Genomic DNA, 19,288 nt, shown 5'->3' on the forward strand with positions numbered 1-19,288 from the left:
AACTCACAGAGCTACAATCTTTTCTATGAAAGGCTTATTTTTCTACTACAAATAAAGGAATGTGGTCATTTTCTGTTTAAATTTTCTTTCCTCTGTCACTGGTAATTACCCTTTTTGCTTCTCAAATCTACCAGCTGCTGCCACTGCAAAGAATAAACAAATCAACTTTACAAGATACTTAAGAGAGATTTTTAGCAAGATGTCCTCAGAATGCAGAGGTAGCAAACTGAGTAAAGACATCCTTTGCCTAATATAAATATATAGCTCTAACTTTTAGAAACAAAATTAGAGTTGTTAAAGTAATTAAATAAGAAGACCATTCGACTGATATGGCTCTACTGCCTTTGCAGCTTGTGTAAGCAAAGCAAAACCTTAGCCACAATTAATTCACAGGAAGCTAAGAACAAAACACTTAAGAACAACCAATCACAAACAGCCACCTAGGCTTTTCCAAATAAAGCAAATATTTAAGCTACAGCCAATGGAATAATTTCCTTGCTTTGCTTCCCATTTTCTCTATAAAAACCTTTCCCTTCAATCCTATTAGCAGAGTGGCCTTAATCGCTATCTGTTTGGCACGGCCTGATTCTAATCAATGTTTGTTCAGGTAAACTCTTGTAAATTTTAATGTGCCTCAGTTTATCTTTTAACAGGGGAAAATGAATAATATGCATTGAGATATATCAGCTGAAGAATTAACTGTAACATTTTAAATCTGAAAAGAATGGATTTTTAGTTCTGTACTTGCTGAACCTGTATCTTACAATAATGAAAACATTACTTAAAACTGAAAACCTAAGTTATATTACTCAGTGTGATGTAAAACAATTTGGATATCTGAAAATATTTGTTATTTCATAATTTATAATATTCTATGCACAGGTTTAGCAGTAGATTTGGGGCATTACATGTAAGTAACAAATATTAATAAAAAGGATGCATTTACATTTAATCAAATGTTCTTAAAAGCTTTCCACACTTCATAAATCTAATGGCAACTAAATTAAGTTCTTGGTCTAATTGAAATAATAGGGATACTATAATAAAACATATGTTCATCTGTGCAGTTTTCAATTTTCATGTACTTAAAATATTTTAAAATGAGAAAAAAATTTAAAAACTAGGCCAAAAAAATTAAGTTGTATTGTGAAAAATTTCTATTGTGTGAACTACCGTGCAGCTTCAACAGACATCACTTATGACCCTTCATACGTCATGTATAACTCCATTATTCTGAAGCAAAATCCAGACATATTTCTTCACACCTAAATATGTCTGCACACATCTCTAAAGCAAAAGAATAGGAAACAAAACATTTGGTGTCTATACCTAACTCACTGGCGGCAGCCTTCTGTATCTTCAATTTTATAACTTGTAAAATATGATTTTATCAGAGGGTGCAACAAAATTTTTTTCTTTTAAGTAACCACAATAGAAGAAGATGTACAGTGAAACCTTGGATTGCCAGTAACTTGTTCTGCAAATGTTCCACAAGATGAGCAAACATTCCTAATAAATTTTTAACTTGATAAATGAGCAATGTCTTGCAATCCGGGTAGTGCCTGATGCTGAACGTCACATGATCACAACTGAGCCAATGGTTCTTGGAATCCGCTTTCATATACAAGTGCTTTGGATTACAAACATGCTTCCAGAATGAATTATGCTCACAAACCAAGGTTTTGCTGTAGTCAAATCCTCACAAGGCTCTCCAAGAGGGTTGCTCACCCCATAAATCCAGGTCGGAATTTGATTCCCTAACTAGAAGCACAAGACACAGTTGGAGAACACTTACTTTCAAGGCTGAGATCCCAGTTATGGCCAACAGAACCGGTCCTTTTATGGGTCTTGCTGGTCTTCTCTGGGCTTTTTCTTCCGGGGAAAGTCTCAGCCCACGGGGCCCCAGCAGCCACCCTCCCCGCATCTCTGCAGCAACCACAGGGTCCTGGAAGCCCTAGGCCTGGGCTTGAAGCATGTGATCCCTGAGAACCCAGCTCACTAGGGATTCTGGTCTGGTGCTACTGGGAAAGTCCAACAGTATGGTGCTCCTTGTTCTTTTCCAAGGCGCTCTATATGGCTAGCCTTATTGTGTGGTAAGGAGTCTCAAGAATGAGCTTGGGCACTGCTGTTTAAAATAACTTTGTTTCATATTAGGACAAAAACTGTATTTTTATTATACTTTAAAGGACCTTCTCAAAATAAAAGAAAAAAAATCAGTAAACACTTTTTTTTTAAATTTTTAAGCATTTATTTTTGAGAGAGAGAGACAAAGTGTGAGTGGGGGAGGGGCAGAGTGAGAGGGAGACACAGAATCCGAAGCAGGCTCCAGGCTCTGAGCTGTCAGGACAGAACCCGACTTGGGACTCAAGCTCACCAACAGTGAGATCATGACCTGAGCTGATGTCGGGTGCTCAACCCACTGAGCCACCCTGGGGCCCCAGTAAACACTTCTTTAAAAGCATGTTGGGTAGGAGCACCTGGGTGGCTCAGATCATTAAGCTTATGACCTTGGCTCACCTCACGATCTCAGAGCTCCTGGGCTCCAGCCAGGTGTGGGGCTCTGTGCTGACAGGTCGAAGCCTGAAGCCTGCTTCAGATTCTGTGTCTCCCTCTCTCTCTGCCCCTCCCCCACTCACCCTCTGTCTGTCTCTCTCTCAAAAATAAATAAATATTAAGAAAAAAAAGAAGTATGTTGGGTTTTTGGTTTTAACTTGCCCTCCTCTGCTTTTTGAGAATAAAACAGCTGCAAGTATATCCTTCCTTTCTTTACTGATGAGGAACCTGAAACTGAAAGCTTTGGTTACACAAGGTCTAGAACTTTAAAATTAGAATGCCATGGTTGGAACCTAGGGCTTTTTTATCTCCAGAGTCCACGCAGGCTGCGTATCTGTGGCACATAAACTGCCATGGCCTTTTCCTGAGCGCATGACAGACATCGCTAATCAATTTGAATACCCTTTTGCTTCTCTCTTCCATGTCATCCCAGAATCCTTTTCTACCCAGCACTGCAAGAAGCCATTACCAATCAATTGGCATCGGGTACAACTTAAAACCTGTTTTCCTTCCCTGGTCCTTGCGTTTGCAGCTAGAGCAGGATGCCTCTGGAGAAATGATTAAATAGTGGCTACTTCCCTGATGCTCTGAGGTTTAAAATATGAAAACCCAGATTGTCATGTAGCTGATTAATGTTTTCAAAGTCTTACGTGAGTGAATTTTAAATAGATTCTGTTCAGTGTATCAACTACTCTCTGGAAACATTTTCCTTTTTGGAAAGCTGCTTTGGGATGGTTCATTAACGTGACACAATAAATTAGTAATTTTGCAAACTAAAGAGTACTTAAAAACATTTAAGTGCTCTAAAACTATGCAGACTCCCCAAGGGCTCTCAGGGACGGGTTATACATGGGTAGACACAACCAAGTGATTGGAAAAGATGTAGGAGCAGGACTATTAATTTAAGGCTTCTATCAGGATGGGGTTAGGAAAGAGTGCCTAAGGAAAAGCCCTCTCAGCTTGAGTGGGTTGGTAGGGGCAGATGTGGTCCTGATCATATATATTCCGGCTTCAGTAGCTGAGCTCCTTAATGGTGCGAGCCACAGTGGAACTGATTGGGCATGAGAGGATCAGGTACAAGCAGCACCTAGTGGAACACAGTCCATGATGAGGAGACCTGATTTAAGTATTTGAATTGTTTATTACTTTAGGTGACTCATGGTTTTCTTTGTCAGGCACAATTATGTTTTACCTGGAACTGATGTATGAATTGCTTTCAACTTTTTTCCGCCCTAAGCCCCCAGATATGGTTTTTTCCACTTTAGTCACATTGATAATGGAGGGGCATCGAAAGACAAGTCTAAATGACGACCTCACATAAATAACTATATATCCCTCTAAAATCTGGCTGTTTTAGACTGACTTATAGGGAGAAATTGACTTAACTCTTATTTAAGAATTTCTAGATTTCTATTTAGGTTGAAGTAGAAATAAACATCCTTTTCTTATTCTTTTCCAGTTGAACTGATTAGAGATTCCAGGAAGTTCAATTAAAAAATTAAAAGTAAAGTATCTGTGGTGACAAATAAATAAAATTTTGAGTTACATCCATCGAACTTTTGTGTCTTTGCATCCTTTCAATTGTTCTCCTTATGACCTGAGGAATTTTGTGTTCCTCCAGTTGTTTTAATGAAAAGTCAGGTGTGTGTGAATTAAGCATACTTTGCCTGAACAAAATGTATAACAAAGCATCTAACTGACAGCTTTGCCTCACACAAATGAAAAATCTGGCCAGCTCAACAAAGCCTTTGTCAATTCTGTGGGTTTCATAGTGGAGACTCTTGATGTGACTGATTATTGGGCTGCTTCTGTTTGTTTGGTGGTTTCCTCTTTGTGATCTTTGATGAAATGTTACTTGAAGTTATGGGATTTTTCTCTCTTTTTAAAAATTCTTAATAAAATTATAGGGCAAGAAATACAAAAGCAACAAGGGAGAGATGAGACAAGTACCTGTAACACGTAGAATTTCTGACAGTTGTCTTTGTGACTATCAGCAGAATGCAGCTGGATATCTTTAGAATGTGCATAGAACTCACTGTTGATTTAATGAAAATCATTTTCAAATCATTTTCATGCAAGACCAGAACAAATGGTTTCTTCAACTCCTCATGAAATTGTTAAGCTTAGACTTTCCTTCAAACCTTCAGGAAATTGTCTGGTGAGAGGATGCCAATGTTCCCTCCAGGAGAGACTAGTTCCTAACAATACTATTTATTTTAAGGATAGCAAAAATTATATACGAGTAGGTGCAAACGTTTTCCTTTGTTTGCTGTCTCCTATCCTTTGTCTTTGCGAGTTTTCTCTTTCTTCACAGACCTGCCTCTCAGCCTTCAGGTACCAGAGAAATGGATGTGTTCTCATCACAGGCAAATCGTGCAAGTTCTTTATAAACTGTGACCTTACCTAGGGGTCAGTGTTTTTTTCTATAATCAAATAATCTACCACTTAGCACTCTCCAGCCTAAGCATGGCATACTATTCGAACTGGCAAGTATTTCTGGCTTCTTTTGTCAAACTTGGGGTTGCAAATATCCGGAGCAGTCCTTTTCTTTAATTTGATCAGTAAAATAATTTTGTCCTTTTGTCCAGAAAAGGAACATAGTTTTCCAGAGGCCTAGGCACACACAAGTACACAAAAGCCTAAAGAAGGGCCAGATGTAAAGAAACAATGTGATCAAACTCACACCTGTACCCATCAGTTCATAACTGCACACATTGTCTCATCTCTGGTACCAAAGTAAATCAGGAATTGGTAATCTTTAGACAATCATAGCAATGACATTCTTCCCATCTGAATGTGCTTGCTATCCTTAAGATATGGGACGACCAAACACTTTGTAATCCAAGAAATCCACTAATACTGAATTTAAGATAGACCCCAGGTGACTTTTCATCATCTCTAGAAAGAAAACAAAGATCTTGGATTTATTAAGCCCCTGCTCTTGTCAGTCAATGACCTCAGTAATTTCTTCCTCATTTTATTTTATTCTAACAGCAACCATAGGAGATACATATTATTATTACCCTTTCTTTTCTCAGTGAGGAAAAGAAAAACAACCAAGTAGGTAGAAACGTCTAGATTTGAACCCTGGTGTGTCTAATTTCAAAGCATACTTGATACGGAGGGTGGTTTTGCTCTATTATCTCATGTACTCTTCTAAATATATTAATTTGTTAAATAGAGTTTATTCCCAGTTTGTGTTCAGAAATGATAGCCACTGGGACCTGTTGTTAATATTTCCATTTAAATATATGGCATCCTTTGACCGAAAATAGTCTGGAAAATTTACTTATGAACAAATACACTTGAACACTAAGTATGTGATTTCTCCCTGGGCAGACATGGCAAGAAACAATGAAACTAAAATTGTGGACTGGAAACTTAATTCCAAGACATTCATCCTAAGGAAAGTATTCACAAGGAAAAGGAAAAAGTGAAAGCATAATTTACATAAATTACAAGCTTTTCTTCTCCTTCTCCTTCTCCTTCTCCTTCTCCTTCTCCTTCTCCTTCTCCTTCTCCTTCTTCTTCTCCTTCTTCTTCTCTTTTTGTCATGCCAGGGAAGGGGCAAGGGAGGAGGAAAACAGTATCTGGCAACAGAAGATCAATCATGTAAGTAAATCGTCATCAACTTAGTGTAATAGTTTTCAGCCATTAAAATATGAAAGTTGTAGGGCACCTGGGTGGCTCAATCAGTTAAGCGTCCAACTTCGGCTCAGGTCATGATCTTGAGGTTTGTGGGTTCAATCCCCACATTGGACTCTGTCCTGACAGAGCTTGGAGCCTGCTTCAGATTCTGTGTCTCCCTCTCTGCCTCTTCCCTGCTTGTGTCTGTCTGTCTCTCTTTCAAAAATAAATAACACTAAAAAAGAGTATACTCAGATTAATTAAAAAAATAAAATATGAAAATTGTGAAGACTATGGAAATATGATGTAATATTTAAAATTACATATGAATTTGAGCAAGGAAGGTCTTAAAGATTATATTGAAACAATAGAGCAGTGAATGTATTCTAATGGCACAGAGTAGCAGGGTAAATTTTTTGCTTTAAACATTCTCCTTTTAAGTGTTGTCAAAAAATTTTTAAAGTTTGTTTGTAAAAAAGTTATTCACATCTAGCCTTCCATATTGCAAATGTCATGTGCAAAATTTAATGTGATTTTGCATGTGGTTATAGTGTACATTTATTTCATGTTGTTCTGAATAAGTAAGATATTCTACACAATGTAGGAAAATTGGAGGCATGTCTCTTCTGTACCCTATTCTATCTGCCATCTTGGAGGATAATAATAACCAAAAATTTTGCAAAAGAAGTTAAATGGTCAGATCACTTGCTAACCAATGTGATCCACCTCTCAGGCTTAAAGGAACAAACATACATATTCAAATAACCACACTCCCTATTATATAAAAAAACTTTGTATTTAATAGAGAATATCTAAACCAAACTTATTTTTTTTAATTTTTTAATGTGTATTTATTTATTTTATTTATTTATTTTTTTAAATATGGAACGCTTCACGAATTTGCGTGTCATCCTTGCACAGGGGCCATGCTAATCTTCTCTGTATCGTTCCAATTTTAGTATATGTGCTGCCAAAGCGAGCACTAATGTTTATTTTTTAGAGACAGAGAGAGACAGAGCATGAGTGAGGGAGGGGCAGAGAGAGAGGGAGACACAGAATTCGAAGCAGGCTCCAGGCTCTGAGCTGTCAGCACAGAGCCAGACGCAGGGCTTGAACTCAAGGAGCCGAGCCAAGCAGTGAGATCATGACCTGGGCCAAAGTCAGACGCTTAACCGACTGAGCCACCCAGGTACCCCAAAACTGAAATTATTTTTTTAAAGCTATCTTAAGTGAGGCTTTCCCCTTGCTCTTACAGATATATAAAATCAGTTATTATTATATTCTACAAAATACCAAAAGACTCACTAAAATATCCTCCAAATAAATGTACAGCTGAATTCATTGTAAAAGGACGTTGAACATTCCAGGGAAATAAAAAAAAAAAAAAAAGCCAGAGTCTTCCCCAAATTCTTCCTTGGTGTTCTTCTATATCAGTGTTAGATTTGAAAACTTAGAACTTTACAACTGGCCCTATTCCTGCACTCAAATGTGGAAAATGTGTACATATTTCTCCACAATAGGTCATGAGTTTGTACCATCAGTCCAGCCCAATTCTTTCCTCTTAACCTTTATCTACTATCTACCCTGGTGATACATCTCAGCAACCACAGAACGGTTTTTAAAGATAATCCCAAGGCCCATGTAACAGGTTGTCTGAAACCTCAAGAACACCAATTCTTTCAAATTTCAGAAATACAGGTCTTGGCGAACCAGCCAGGTACATAAGTCCAGATTTTTTTTTTCTAACTCTGGGATATCAGTACCTTCTATGAATCCAATATCTGGGGTAGGCGGCGGGGAGGAATTCAATCTGTACTTTTTCAGGGATGTTCCAAAATCAATGAGCATACCGTTTGAGAAAGAATTCCTGGAGAGGTTATGTATTTCCATGGCCTGCTTAAAATTGACCACTGAACCTTAGACCCAGTGCTTCACAGCCTCACTGACAGTTCAGGTACAGGCCCTGGGAAGCCCCATATTGGCCTCCTTGTCTAATTTCTGTGTTTCTTCATCCATTCACCTTTTCTCAGCAAATTTAAGAAATTCTTTCTGCATCACAAGAACTACTTCTTTTGCATCTTCTGTGATTCTGCTTAAAAGTCATCTCCATAAAAAATGCACCATCCAATTAAATAGAATTTGGTGTCTGTGACCAAGAAATACCTCTGATTACACCACTTCTCATCAGTTAGACAGTTTGTGAGTTCAAAACCCCCAAAAAGCTTTAATCTATGGTTTCCTATTTAAAATACACTAATTGGTATTCCCGCTGTTTATAACTGATTATCTCAGTTTACTCCATCACAATGGATGTAAAATCATGGTCATAATTTGGGTCCCTGTTTGGGCCATTGAGTTCTTCCTAACTGACCACTCTTAACTAAATTTGGAAAATATTGTTAATTAAAACTTATTGGATATAAATGAATAAAATAATGTAAGCCCAACTTAATATTGATGTTGAGAAAGTTTAATTAATTAAAGACAGTACTATTGTTAATCTGAACTTTTTCTTTTTAGTTTGTGTGTTCCCTGAAAGTAGAAAACATGCATTTTTGTGTAATCTCATGAATCATAATATAGTATCATTCTTTTGTTAAAAGTGGAACAAATATATTCCTAAGAATGATCATGATTTTACCACAAAAAAACCCTAAACTCTGCCTTTATCATATGCCCATGTCAGCATGGAATACTTGGTAACAGTGTTGGAGTTGAGATCTCTATGAACAAAGAATATCAACAGGGCAGTCATACAATGGGCTGTTTATATATTATAACATTAGGAATGTGAATTGACTAGAAAATGAGCACAGCATGAACTATATTCATGAATGTGTTCACTTGTACGTTCTTATGTATCCTTAAGACTCCACCAAGACTGTGATATACTGAAATATTAGTAATACATACACACATAAAAAATAAGGAAATAGTTCCTGTGCAATTAGAAAATTTAAAAAGAAATATCCAGTGTAGGTATAGATACTATATATAGTTGATTCTCATTACTCATATATTCTGCACTTGTGAATTTACTTATGCATAAAATTTATTTGTAGACCAATACTTCCGGTGTTTTTTCAGTCCTTCTTGGACACGTACTGAACAGTGAAAAATTTGAGTTGCCCAAGGCATACATTACCAGCTAAGATCAAACAAGATGACACTCTGCCTTCTTGCTTCAGTTGTTATACTGTAAACAGGTGACTTGTTTGTAGCCATGGTTTCTGCATTTTGTGCTCTTTGTTGATGACTTTGCTATTTAAGATTCCCCCAAGTGTCATATTAAAGTGCTATCTAGTATTCCAAAGTGCAAGATAGCTTCATTATGCCTATGGAGAAAATAAGTATTTTAGATGAGCTTTGTTCAGGCACCAGCTATAGTGTTGTTCACCATGATTTCAGTGTCAGTCAGTCAACAATGTATATTCAGTAAAGGATCTTTAAACAGAAACAGACATAAAACAAAGTTATATATTGATCACTTGACAAAAATGTGACCAGAAGCTCACAGGAACCTAATTTCTCATTTCCCCTAGGTGCAATGACTTAATATTCACTAATTCAATGTTTTTGGTGACTTTATAGAACATAACTATCACAAATAATGAGATTCGACTATATATGCATATATATAAATATACATGCATGTAAATGTATATGCACACAGATGTATATAAGTATGTATGAATATGAACTGTTCTATCTCTATATGTACCAATCTGTTCACTCTTCAAACCCATGTTTTTTCTCCTCTCATATAGAATTTTAGGTGTCTTTATGCAGTATATTTCTTGCATTGTTATAAAATCACTTGTTGGTTAGGTATCATTATTTCTTGCATCCACTGATCCCTAAAACTGTATTGGCATCAAGTTATGACAGTTAATATAAATATTAAATCCATAAAATTTTTAAATAGCACATATAGTTTTAGAATCTTGGCAATAAAACCATTTAAAAACAGGGCAAGACCACCTTCGTGGGACATCTACAGGTTCCTAACATGGTTTCTGTATACTGGCCCAAAAAGTCAATATGGCAACAGGAGGACATTAGGGTATTATTGCTTTAGAAGCACACAATTATGTATATCTAGGTGTCACTTATAATCTTAGCTTTCTACAAGGTTGTCTTATATATTAGAATGTTAGATCCAGCTGATATGAAAATGAAGGCAGGCAACACAACATTTGATCTATAGAGATATTCTGCTCCTATTAAATATTCATTGTGATCTTGAAGCTACTTGTCCTAAGAGATTGTCATGGTCACCCTGTTTTTTGTTTTTTGTTTTGTTTTTGTTTTTTTTAATCAAGTGAATCATTCCTCTTCCACTATCCTGTCAACTTCTATCCTGATACCAGCCAGTTAGCATCAAGTTGTGGATACACCACCTGCAGATTTTTACCCCTATAATATGGGAACTATTTTAAGTCTGTAGTTCCATCCTGAGGATAAATAGATGTACCTTGTCTTCTTTTCAAAGTACATGTTATCCTTGGTTCTCTTTGATGCATTAATTATTTTTCTACCTTCACAAAAATACAGGGTTTCAATTGGCATAGCTAAAATTAGGATCGATGATATCATTGCAATCTCAAAGTAAGTCACCTGGATAAAATGCATTGCAAATTGAGCCTTTTTATTCCAAACATATGCCTGAAAACACTGGAATTCTTCTTTTCATCTAAAAAAGGTGGCTTTAGAAAATCATTAAAGTCCACAATGTATCTATTAGATTTACAAAAGGCAAATCCCAATGCACTTATTGTTTTGGGGGAAATCGTAAGTTATAGACTAGAAATCTGGTCACAATACTTTGGAAACTCATCTTTCTGAAGTATAGCTGAAGTACAGCTCACACTGTGAATGAAGAGTGTGGCCAGGAACCACAGGGGACTAGATAGAGGCACAGAATCAACTCTTCCTTGTTCTTTCCATTAGCAATCCAGAAGTAGTCATCTTCTTCTGGATGGTGGTCAACATGTGCCTTGCTGCTATGCCACACTGACCTTCATTTATATCTTTGCTCCGTGGCCAGCCATCCAATAGGCAATGGAAAGTCTGATTTCCCAATTTACTTTGCAAGGCCCAAAATAACAGCAGGTGATCCCTATAAATCTTTGATGACCGGAATGTAGATAAAGTGCTCTCACCGGACCAGGTTGTGGTTGAAAGATTTCTGGTCCTTCTTCATCCAGGTTAGTTGACATGATGAGGTAGCTGTGAAGTAAGGTAGCAAGGAATGAAAGCCTCATACTATATTTTGAAATATTTAAATTTTTGTCCTGTTTTGAGAAAGAAAGAAAAACTTGGCGACTCTCAAACTTATTGCCTTTTTTATTTCTTTGATGAAAAATTCCTTTCCACTTACACTTGTATACTGGTTTCCCGTCACACAGAGACATTATACTATAATGGAAACTTAAAACAGCTTTTCTCATATTTTTTCCCATCTTTATAAATCAATCTTCAAAGGAGAGATTTACTTTTCTTCCATTTTCTAAAGGATAACAGAGACCAATAAATGGCAATCTCAAAGGAAAATCACAACTGACATAAAGCCTAAAACTTTGTGAAAGAGAACAGACTTGAAGAAATTATTATTTCCTAATGATGTTATCCATAAATGAAATGGCAACCAGTTTTTCGAGATACTCCATAGTCAACACCAATTTATATCAGCAGATAATTGTGTGTCTCTTCGTATAAAGTAGATTTTTCCAATGCGATAGATATTTGGTTAGCTTTAGGATTTTCTTTTTTTCAGTAAATGATTAATATGCATCTATTAAGTTTCATATTGAAACATTCAGTATACGAACGTAAACTTAAATACACACTTGTACATAATAATCACTTCTCTTTCGGTAGGAGTGTTGGTTGCTTGCTACACACTGTCAAGACCTATCCTTGACTATGAACATCTCATTGGTGAATGGATGGGAGAAATAGTTGTCAGTGAAAAAATAGAGTATGTCATGAGTATATATAAATAAGAACTCAGGCCAGTGGACAAAACCTCATTTCTCCCAAACATAAATAATTTTCGGATCTCCTGTTGCAGAAATAAAGCTCAGCCATTGTCAAATAATATGCTGTGAGCTGAACCAGCTTCTCTATGTGAAGCTATAATTAGGGCTACAGCTACAGATGCTCACACCCTTTACTTAATCTTCCCTTTGATGGCCTATACCTCCACAAAAAAATGCACTCTTGCAAGGGACAATGCAAAATGATAACTCAAAATCTAGATAGTTTCACTTAAGCCAGTCTAACGGAGGTATTTGGATTATTTTGGCTTTAAAAACTCAATCAGTTCCCTGGTGGGATTCACCTAATTCCTTTCACCAATAAAGCAAAGAAAATTTAACCTACTAATTGTATATGCCTTGTGATTCAAAGTTAAAATAATAATAATAATAATTAATAATAATAATAAAAAGGCTCCATTGTGGGCAGAACCAAATTTTGAGCTGTATGTATAGTTGAGATGATGCCTATTCTATTTACAGAATTCAAACAAGGAACTTTTTTTTCTTATTTCAAACTTACATTATTATAAATAAAGTACTCTGAGCTATGCAGATATATTCCTCATTTTAAGACAAAATTTTAAGGGTAGATAATTGATTCTAAGCAAGGAATAACACTTAACTTCCTTGAAAAGATTAAATTCATTGTTATAACAAGTGATCGCTGTGAGCTAACAGTAGCAATTAGATGGACTACCTAAACTGAGGAATTAACAAGCATGTTCGTGCCCCCATATCGCAATATTTCAGAACTAAAAGATCATGTGGTACATTTAGAAGACTCTCATTTTATAGACAACGGATGGCAGTAGACTGTAATGGCTAAGGGGCCAAGTATCTGGACTCACACATAGCACCAAATCAGCACTGCCACTTCTTGGCCAGTATCCCTGGGTAAATTAGAAATTATTAACACATATAGCTTACATTTATCAAATACTTACCAGGCATCAACAAGCACTGTGCTTAAACACATTATATGCATAGTCTTATTTAATTCTTACAACTGTATGAGGTAGGTATTGTTATTATTCCCAATTTATAGATGAGGAAATGAGGCTTGGCAAGTTTGAATGAATTGCTTAAGTTGGGAGGAAACTCTGGTACTAAAATCATATTGGGTTGACACTAAAGAGTATGCTATTATGTGCTACCCTGTCGTGTACTGTTTTTCTTAGATGTTCTGAGCCTCAATTTTCCCAACTTTAATATTGTGCAACAATATCTCACTTGCAATCATTAAATAAAGAAATATGTGAAAGTACCTGGAAATAGTAAACCTAAACTCTCAGTAATTAGAACTCCTATTTCTCATATCTGATCCAGTGACTCGTTCTTATTGTTAAAAACAGTGTGCCACTTTGGGCTTCACGTTGAATTCAAACTGATCAGTATATAACGATAATAAATTTTATCTGTTGACAACATATTGCTTCACAACTCTTTTACCTCATCCTATTTTTAGGGCACACAAAACTAGTTTACAACAAATTCATATTACTTAAGAACATGAGATAATTTGAAATATTTAGAAAGCAAGCAGTCTGCCTCTATAAATTGGACAAACTGGAGTTCGAGAGAGAGTTTCTTGAACGAACAAAATGTGAACAGAAACTTATCGGATCTGATTTGTCCATCTTATTTTGTGTTCTAACATTGTAATTTGGAATTTTTAGTAGGAATTCTCTAACTGATGAGAGCTGGTAAATTACAGCATCCCAAAATCCTGTTATGGTAAATGATTTGAGACTCCGTAATCATACTCCTCAGCAGTATCCCATAAATAACTGTACTCAGACTTGCTCTTTTACCATGTTTCTCTAGATAATGATGCAGGGGCTGATGAAGTGGCAAAATGGCTTGATGAGCTCATCGCACTCTGGGTATGGAGGGAGTGAGGGCTGCTTTCGGAATGCTTTGGAGTGGTGTAACACAAGACATTTAACATCCAACAATGAAATAATGTATTGGAAAGTTGTAAAGTGCTGTTCAGCTGAGAGTCATTACGGCTAATGCTAATTCATTCTATTTCTCTTGCTCTAAAGTGAAGACTAGGATTGGGAAGTACTTTGTAAACATACAGTGACTTATGGATGTATAATTATAAAGTAATGAATTCTGCATTTTTCTTTTTCACTTCCTAAATGTGTTCAGCAAACATTATTGAGTGCCTAAATGTTTTATCATATGAATATGTTTCATTAGTATGCCAAATTAAACATTTCAGAGAAAATAGGAATCATGAGTATTCCTCCAAGGTCTCCCCTAACTCTGGAATTATTGCTCTAATCTCCACCCTGGCCTCATGCCTCAGTTCTTTCTTAGAATTCTCAGAAAGCAAGGAATTATTGTCACACAACTAGCCTCATGCTGTGTCCTGCTTTCTATTGCCAATTGTTTCTCACAGACCTATTTTTGATTCATATTTAGAAATGGGTAACTAGATAGCGTTGAAAAAAGTATTTTTTAAATCATTCTCTCTGAGATTAAAATACAGCAACCATCCAAGTAAAACAGGTATTTAAATAAATTTGCTGAGCTAGTTGGGACCATTCCCTGATAAGGATCTAAGAATTGAAAGAAATAAAAGGGAACTCCTCTAGTCTACCTGGAATTTCATTTTGTGCCTTCATACGTCAAAACAAAAATTTTCGGAGAGTTCTTTGACCATCTTTTTAAATAGGCTATCAAAGTTTCCAAAACTTTTTTTTTTGTCAAGTTTAGCACTAATCTCCTTTTCAGAACTTTCTTTTTATTGCCAACCTTGAAAAGAATTAGAGTTTTGTCTAACTGCTTTGCATAGTTATTATTAGCACAGCCCATTAAAGCCCAGTGTTTACCTTCTTGGAGAGACTGAAGCAACAGGGTTGAAGTGTTCACTTGATTTGAATTGAAAGATTGCAAAGCAATTAGGACATAGTGTATTTCGTTCGGAGTCTGAAGCATCTGTCTAAGCATTCACTCTGTACGATGTCATTCGTAATTGAAATTAGAACTATTTAGCCATAATGCTTTTTTAGGGTCCATTACTGAAATTGTAACACTAATGTCAGTTCGTGAATAAGGCTTTGAAATACAGGATAGGAGAATCTGCTTCCTAATTGGCAAAGTTTCAGGAGAGGAAGAACACTGACACATTCACATCCAGAGACTAAAGCACAACTGATTTGTAATTTAGCAATCTGCAATCCAAGAAAGTGCTGACAATGGACTCATTAGAACCTCTCTCCTACTGCCAACAGGCACAGGGAAAAAAATGAAATTTTTCTGGCAGTTCCTAGTGTTGATGGAGGAATCAAAGTAGCCTTCAATGGGCCTATGGTAAAAGGAGAGCTTTGTTTTGTGTTCCAATAGGCCTGAAAACGGTCATTTTGTAACTCAATAAAGGTGTGTGTTCTAGGAAGTCAGAGGAGTTATTTGTTAATACACTAGGCTCCAACAGAGGAAGTTGGGTTAAATATGTCACTAGAAAATTTATGATGCATGCCGGAGGCTTCCTGAGTTTAGGTCCCTGAGGGATTCTGTATTAATAGAGAAAAATCAGAGGGAAAAGCTTTTAGTGTAAGCCACAAAATAGGATGACTCCATGAGCTTTGGAATTAATTTTGGGTGAATTTTCTCAAAATGAAATTTACTGTTTCTTTTTTAGAATACTTCAATTGATCCAGTTAGTAATTTACTATACACAAATGCTTAAAAAAGTGCATATGTATATTTTTGTATGTATATTAGTAACCAATTTCATTATTAATGTCTTTTGCTAGTTGAACTTGACCAGTACCCTCTGCATTGGAGGTAGCTATACATCCTCAGTGCTGCAGTATGTATTTCTTCCATATTGGCACAAAATATTATCCTACAGTGTTTTCCAACACCCATCACTGTGGCTTTTAGTTTTGTTCCTTTTAATTAAAAGAGTTGTTGACAGTTCGAGAAACCCAGAGAAAGATCTATAGCATCATGGCATATAGCTGCCTTGGGTTGCTGAGACATAAGGAATTTCCCTTTGAGTAATCATTTCCACATCTTCATTGTTATAAGAAGGCATTGAAATATGTTTTGAATATTTTACAGAGTTGTTAGAAAATTATTTGTTAAGCATTAGATTTATGAGTAGAATGTAAAGTGAAATTATTGCAAGGTGTAAAGATGTTCATAAAATTTCAACTGATGACACTAATTTATAATAAGAATTAAAATTATTCATGTATAAATTTCCAACACTGAAAAACTGTGTAATTGGTATTTTCAAGCACTTACTGCTCTGTGAATAATGATAAAGTTAGATTAGCAGTAATAACTCAGACATCGTCTTGCCTGGGCTCGCAAAGAACAGTCACCAGGTGCTGTTAATACACAACTGGGTTCTCAAGGCACTGACCTGTGTATCAAGCATCTTGGACATATTTTTAACACAAGGGCTATGAAGACAGCAAAGATGCTACATTTTCTACTGCAAAATAAAGACTGCCCTCTCACCTGTATATGTTACTAAATTTGAAGGCTCCACAGGCAATGCTGTTCTTACTCTGAATTTAAACAAAACATCTTTTTTATAAAGATACATATGACTTTGAATAATTCAAAATAAACTAATTTGTTTTTCACTTATTATCTACTTTAATTCCTAAAGTAGAGAATTGTAGATAGTTTGTTTAAAGCATTTTCAATAACATTAAATACTGTTTATGTCTTCACAAAGTTGTTAAATCCAACTTAAACATATCATTAAAACAATTTCCTAAATTCTCTGTTTAAAAAAAAATTTTTCTTAACGTTCTTTATGCAACTTTTTACACGTTATATACAACTTCTTACATGTTTTAATGTTCTTTATACAACTTTACACAACTTTTTACCAGTAAAAGGTAAAGGCCCAGTTGCTTGGGCCAGAATCCTTGGAATCACTCTTGGTTCAAATTTTTTCTCATACCACATCCTAAATACCAGAAATTTCTGATGGTTCTGTTCTCTTAACTCTACGCAGAATTTTACCACTTTTGTTGTTTCCATGGCTAACATTCTGTTCCATGCCATTGCTACCACATCATGGATTATTGCAATAGCCTCTCTTAAGTGATACCCTTGCTCTGTTCTCTGATTCTAGAATCTGAAAGAAGGAGTGACCCTTAATATGCAAGTTGGATCTTCTCACTCCTTTGTTTAAAATACTTCAATGGATTTTCTTCTCACTCAGACCAAATGTGACTTTACATGATCCCATCTCACCATTCCTCCTCCACAATGCATCTTCTACTCTCTTCTTCATTGTCTGCACAGCACCCACATTGGCCCTCTTACCAGTTCTTGTATGGACCAAGGCATTTCTGACATCATGTTGGCAGTAAGCCTATCTCTAACCACCTGATATTAATCAGTGCACACCCACCCAACAAACATTCTCTCTTTTTTTTTTAAACATTCTCTATCTTATTAACCTGCTTTACTTCTTTTACTTATTTATTATGGCATTCATCAAATACTCAGTGTGTATCTATCATGTTCCAAGCACTATTCTAAGTAGTAGGGATATAGTGGTCAACAAAAATAGCAAGAAGCCTGTTCTCATGGAGTCTGTATGTGGGTGGAGCTTACATTTTTTTTATAGCAGTTATCAAAATGTGACTGTATATTTACTTATTAGAATTTTAGCCCCTCAGACTTTAGAAAACTGTTTGTCACCTAGTTAGCACTAAATATTTTATAATTGCATAATCAATGAATGAAAGGATAGAGTTAAGCCAAAAATGAGTTGTGCCATCACTTTTCCTACAGATCAGAATTGGCAAGAAACCTTTTCAACTAACCTGCTTTCCCTATAGCAGACAAGCCTGGATGCTCATCAATTATTCAGATTTGGGGATCTGAATTTAGAGGGTGTTTTTCAATAAAAGATCAATGTCCCAAATATAAATTATAACAATATATTTTATTTATAAAATTAGCTGAAACACATATTAAGTAATAATCTCAATTAGAAAGGGTAGTGTAAATTGGCACTCATGCAAAGTTGTTGGGAAAATCAGTTATGAGCTTTCTAGAAAGCAAATTTGGCTTTGCACAGGTTTCCCCTAGAATTAAGCACCTAAGAATTTATTCTAAGTAAATAATAAGAGAAGCTTACAAGTTATGTACAAAAGTCATCCTCCAGGTATTATTTATAATAGTGAAAACTTTGAGGTAATATACACATCCAACAGAAAGGATAAATACAAGAGAAAGGTTAAATAAACTGTCGCTGGTTCATGTAGTTGAATTCCATGCAAGTATTAAAATCATATGTTATGAGAATATTTAGTGATACTGAAAAATATTCTTCCAAAATAGGAAAAGAAAGCACTGTTTAATATTGCATAAGCAATATGATCTCAATGTTCTGATTATCTCATAGGACAAACACTAAAATAGTAATAATAGTTACAGATGGGTGGTGGAATAATGGATACTTTCCATTTTGGATTTTATTTGACGAGTTTTTCTTTTCTTTTTTTATGGTTTTTTTTTTTTGTATTTCTACATATTCCTCAGCATAAGAAAAATGTTTTCATAAGAAAAAATGTTATAACATTATTGAATTTTTGAACTAAATGACGAGTGTTCAAATGCTACCTCCTCAGATAGGTCAGCCCTGAAAACACCAGTGCATCACTATGTCTATGACTTTGTCCTGTGTCAATCTTCTTTACGTTTCTTGCCTCCTGACATATATAAAAGCTAATTTGTATTCTGTTTGTCTTCCTATCTATTCCTACTAAAATGTAAGCTTCCTCAGAGCAAGGATTTTGAAGGTTATGTCCATTGCTTTATCTCACTTGTACCTAAACAGTGTTTGGCACATACTGAGTACAGAGTAAAGATTTGTTGATTGGATAAATAAATGAATGGATGAATCACTTAATGAATGAATCACTTTTAGTTGTATAAAGTTAGGCAAATCCTTTAACTCTGGGTTTCAGTTTCCTTATACATAAAACAGGGACAATAATAGTAACTATCAATGAAATAATAAGAAATATATATATATATATATATATATATATATATATGTCTCTGTCTCCAGTTCTTGA

The 19,288-nt window shown here is 35.6% G+C and overlaps 1 long non-coding RNA gene and 1 other non-coding gene across 3 annotated transcripts; both read right to left on the bottom strand.

Moving 5' to 3' along the window:
- Nucleotides 1-6,110: 6,110 nt before the first annotated feature.
- On the bottom strand, nucleotides 6,111-17,163 carry LOC122235123. 2 transcript variants are annotated; one of them, XR_006213255.1, is made up of 4 exons: nucleotides 17,040-17,163; nucleotides 11,343-11,409; nucleotides 9,326-9,515; nucleotides 6,111-6,143 (listed from the first exon to the last, which is right to left on the bottom strand). It is a non-coding gene; the product is annotated as an uncharacterized LOC122235123 (long non-coding RNA). The 2 variants fall into 2 exon arrangements; XR_006213254.1 differs by having other exon boundaries at nucleotides 17,081-17,149.
- LOC122235188 lies at nucleotides 7,057-7,163 on the bottom strand. Its single transcript, XR_006213314.1, has one exon. It is a non-coding gene; the product is annotated as a U6 spliceosomal RNA (small nuclear RNA).
- Nucleotides 17,164-19,288: the final 2,125 nt, after the last annotated feature.

The sequence above is a fragment of the Panthera tigris genome, chromosome F2 (assembly GCF_018350195.1).
Source record: "Panthera tigris isolate Pti1 chromosome F2, P.tigris_Pti1_mat1.1, whole genome shotgun sequence".
Taxonomy (NCBI): Eukaryota; Metazoa; Chordata; class Mammalia; order Carnivora; family Felidae; genus Panthera; species Panthera tigris.